Here is a 4995-nt window from a genome sequence, read left to right as displayed (position 1 = left end):
AGGCTGCCCTGGATGAAACAGTGTCTAGTTTATTTAATAGTGGAGTAAGTTACAATGTTGACAGCAAAGCCATAGTCGGTACCACGGGCAGACGCATGGACGCATCCTGCTCTAACGCCGATCTTACGGTGAAAATTAGTTATCTTCCCTACATCATTACTCATCAAAGCAAGAGAAGGAGTTGATGAGTAAAATGGTCATTAACTCGTTTCTCTAAGTACTATAGTTTCCGAGATGTTAAGGTTCGAAAACAAGTAAATTTCTGCACTTTCTAAAAAAATTGACTGGCGTGAGGTGCCGACTTCATAAAATGTGGCCCTGCATTTGCAGGTTAATGCTGCAGTTCATAGGTCTGCTTCCTGTTGCATACAGGCACCTCACAAAAATACACATCAAACAACTCACAAAAATACACATCAAATAAATATTACATTAAATGCAAAGGTAATGAGAGAAAAATACTGATATTTAATGACAAATCATACTGAAGTTCATATTCATGTATGTGAAGGGGTGTACTTTGTATGTTTTTAAATATGGTCACTCTGGGGTGGTCAACGCTAATTATGGGGTTGACCAAACAGAGTTCTGCAGGGCGTATCTAAGGCTTTCTCCCAGAAATCTTAGGTGACCACTGGGGTGGCCAAGGATATTCTTCAAGCTCTGGTCACGCCACTGAGTACATAAAATTTAACAAAGAAATCATTCACATGAAAATAAAATTGCTCCATTGTGCTAGTTGTTTTTCCATGCATTAACTTGGGCATGTTAATTAATACACTTTGTATTATGAAGAACATCGCATATTTAAGGGGTCATCATTTTTTTTTCTATTAGTGTCACGGAGCTATACGTAACAAAATGTATTACTCTCATAAGAAGATGTAACATAGTCTTTAACCTGTGGTGTCCCGTCGACGTTCTTTAACGTCCACACGTTTGTCACTGCCAATCCCGTAGACGTAAACGCGAAAAAATTGCAAGGTCCCTAATTTACACAATTTTCAATTTTCGTGAGTGATTTTTGGTACTTATACACGTGACACCTTCCTCTACAAGATGCCAGGCAGGGACAATGCCTTACCCAGCATGACCTCCTCCCCTTCCTGCATGCCATTGTCTCAGCAATTCACCTGTTATCAGTGACCTGGCCAGTATAGCCATGTCATGCCACGATACGAAATTCAGGGCCAGAGTGATTCCCCAATCAATGACAATGTGGAGGACATACTTTACATAGCATTAGAGGAAGAAACAGTTAGAAATGATGATCAGGTAATGTGGCAAAAAAAGGTCAGGTATTAGTGAGTGAAACAATGCTTTTAATGCCTATATTACTGCTTGAAAACCAATATACTCTTGTACTACATATAAATTCGTACTAAGTAAATAAATAAATACCGTTTATGAGTGGTGTGAAATAGTTATCCTCCCATAGAACCCGTTTTCTTTGATGCCAGCCTGATAGAAAAACCCAATAAGGTAAGGAGGTACTCCTACCTGTATGGAGTATTTTAAATCTCAGGTGAGCGATTTCTCTATGAATTTTCGATGTTTCTCACCAAAAGCAAAGGTTTGAGCCAAAAAAAATATTTTCCTAAAATGGTTGGTATTGGGAGGAGTCAGTGGTAGAAAAGTGGTCGGGATGGGGCGGGTTAACAGACTATTAAATAAGCTCATTACTCATTTTTAGACTGTACGTTGGCTTTCTTGCACTTTGTTTGAACAAATGGCATTATACAATATCTTATTCTCGTATATGATGAATGTTGAACCATGCAACATTAAACACACTATGGGATGGAACGCTGTAAGTTTTAAACACTACACGAAAACATCTAAACTAAAGGGAAGCACTTGTTGATGAGACTGCCATTTCAATTGTAGCTAGGTGCATATATGCTGAGGTGTAAATGGGAACTACTAGCAGTAAAAAACGCCTGAATAGCTCCTGGTTTAGGGTGCATGGCAATGAAGGTCCTCGATGTGCTGCTGCTTCAATAAACATTTGGAGAGACTTGTTGCTGTAGTTAAGATTGACAGCCATTGATATATTGCTCTCGTGGGACATGAATGGAAATGCTTCACTGGGGTAGGGATTCAGAACCTGTGTCTCAAACATACCATGGACCGATTTAGTGGTAAATATAAAAACTAGATTAATAGAGCATACTTCATCAGGTATGAAATGTGTGACACACTCCCGATGAAAGTTTGGGTTTAAAGATACCTTAAGCAGCTGATGCGCTGCTGCTCTGGGCAACACTTGAAGAAATTTGATAGTTGCTGCAGCGACTGGAAGCCGCTGGTGTTCTAATGCCCTAGGACCATTTAGAAAAGTTTTGGGGGGACCAGTTTTCATTCAGTCTGCCAGCAACTGAACCAACAGTAAAATCGCAAATGGAGAGGCTCAATCAAAACTGGACTCTGGATTAAAAGTGAAGATTTCCCGAACAACAAAACGCCTGTGCAGCTCCTGGTTTATTATGTGGCTGAACGACACTGAGTGGTGTACATGTGCTCCCATCCCACGACATGACTGGAGAGGCTCGACGATTGTAGTAAGGATGCAGGGCCAATGTTCCTTCCCTCTGCCAGCGTCGGATCCAGCGGTAGACAGTAGAGAGACTGAACCCTGTCTCAAGGGTAATATCTCTCGCCGACTTACCTGTCATCCACAGCCAGACGATCATCTTGCGATTCGCCATCACTGTTTCCGCCCAGCTAGCTCGTCTTTCCATCTCCTCTTTGTCTGTGTTAGTCAAGACGTACAGTTGTAGCTGTAGCAAGGTAATCATTTCAGTATAAAGGTTGTTCCAGCTGTAGCACTAGCCGTTGTTACAATCAGCTCTTTTAATACAATGATGTTCTTGGTTGCTCTCCAGGTAATTTCCTTGATTTCAGACAAAGTCACAGATGGTAATAATTTATTATTGTAATCAGTGACAGATTAAACTATTTCTGCATCTAGAAATGACTTTTTTAATATGTTATAGGAGGGAGCAACAAGAAATTAATAATGAGTTAAAAGGTGAATGCTTTTATGTCAAGTTGAAAAGGAACATGAAGATAAATAAATGCAGTGCTAGACTGTGATTTTTCAGCTTTCCATCACGGAATCCTTCAATGCTCCACCAGGAGCATATGGGTCCCTGAGGTAGGAGGTAGGCTACTCAAAGCAGACATTGTATCGCATCAGTCCGATATTGCATTTTCTAATTTTATGCCAAAACGATATTATTCAACTTAGAAAAGACCTCCTAGTTGTCAAGGAGTTAAGAATGCCATATCTGACTCCTCCAGTTTGAAAAGATTGTCTAGACCTGAATAAAATTGCCAGTTGACAAGAACGGAATGAAGAAGGTTTCCCTGACCTGAATGGATTATAGCGAGTTACCAGTCACTCGTCCTTTCCCCCTGCTACTCTTCTTCTGATATATTGTGTCACCCTTTTGATACTCTCCTATTGCCTCATTTCATTCCAGTCTAGGAACAACATTACTGACTCTTTGCCATGCCTTGAGGTTAATATTACAGTTCCAGCATAATGAAAAATAACAGCTCGATTTCAAATTGGGGTTGGTCATATTAATAAATCTGAAGTACGATACTGAAAGTGTAATATTGTTTTGCTGGTCTAAATTTGTCTTCATAATAGTGAGCTGCCAACGGCCATACCACGTTGAGTACACCGCTTCCCGTCTGATCAGCGAAGTTAAGCAATGTTGGGTCTGGTTAGTACTTGGATGGGTGACCGCCTGGGAACACCAGATGCTGTTGGCATCCCTACGTGTCAAGTGGGGTTGGTGGAGGATTAGTGCCCCTCCCTGTAAAACAATTAACTCTAAGCCCTTGGCCACCCCGTCTGGGATACATGGCGTCTGGCAATGAATGAATGAATAGTGAGCTGTAACGGTTTTCCTTCAGAGGGGTTTACAATAAAAAGGTTTGAATGTGTATGTTATTATTACACTTTCTGCTAAATTTAATGGTATTTATAGCATACTTTGCAAATATTGAACCTTCTTCAGTACTGCAATGGAACAGAGAGAGAGAGAGAGAGAGAGAGAGAGAGAGAGATGTTGTTGCTATTGTTGAGATTTACCTCCCTTGGGAGGACCGGGTCAAAAAAAGGCCCGCCAGAAAAAAGCTTGTAAATAAAGAGGACTCTAAAAGAGCTGCTGTAAACTTTTTAAATGGTGTGAAGCACGCCAAACTCCCAGCAGCAGATGGAGGAGCCGAGGAGGGAGGCCCATCGAGCACAGAAAACACTGACATTTCATAACTTCACCACCATTCAACAAGACCGGGCCGATGGCGGTGGCGGTGGACTCATCACCTTGGTACATGAATCCATCAACTTTACAGATACCCGTCACTTTTCCCCCCACATGACACCAAAATAGAAATACAATCAATTAAAATACGCACTGGTAACAAATCACGCATAACAATCTCTAACACATACATTCCCCCCCAATCGTCCCCCACAGTACCACACAATTACTCTCCACAGATACACCACATCACTAACATACCCAACATCATCCTGGGTGGTGATTTCAACGCCAAGTCGTCGGCCTGGCATGTCAACAACCCTGACACAGACAGAGGGCTGGTACTACAATCCCAGACAGATCATCTTTTAATAATGAACAATCTAGACCAACATACCCATATCCCACACCAAGCCCTCTTCCTCCCATCATCCCCAGACATCACCTTCTGCTCCCCAAACCTCGCCCCCACTACATCCTGGAGAGTGGTCAAAACCCTAGGTTCTGATCATTTCCCAATCATCATCACTACCAAAACCAGAATCACCCCAGCTGGCCACAAACACACATACACTAATTATAAGAGAGCCAACTGGTAGGCCCTTGTAACTGAAACAGAACAACATTTCGAAACACTAAACAGTACATCCATCACAGACATCAACACTGCTGTGCACACTTTCAGTGCAATTATACAAAACGCAGACAAAAGACACAT

The 4995-nt window shown here is 41.6% G+C and overlaps 1 non-coding gene across 1 annotated transcript; it reads left to right on the top strand.

Annotated features, from left to right (window-relative positions):
• The first annotated feature begins 3664 nt into the window (after positions 1-3664).
• LOC145389575 (5S ribosomal RNA) lies at positions 3665-3783 on the top strand. Its single transcript, XR_013895488.1, has one exon. It is a non-coding gene; the product is annotated as a 5S ribosomal RNA (ribosomal RNA).
• The last annotated feature ends 1212 nt before the right edge of the window (positions 3784-4995 follow it).

The sequence above is a fragment of the Coenobita brevimanus genome, unplaced genomic scaffold (assembly GCF_032717465.1).
Source record: "Coenobita brevimanus isolate Jiangsu-jjx unplaced genomic scaffold, ASM3271746v2 jjx.HiC_scaffold_1329, whole genome shotgun sequence".
Taxonomy (NCBI): domain Eukaryota; kingdom Metazoa; phylum Arthropoda; class Malacostraca; order Decapoda; family Coenobitidae; genus Coenobita; species Coenobita brevimanus.
The sequence above is the reverse complement of the archived record's forward strand: the minus strand, read 5'-3'. Positions and strand labels throughout refer to the sequence as shown.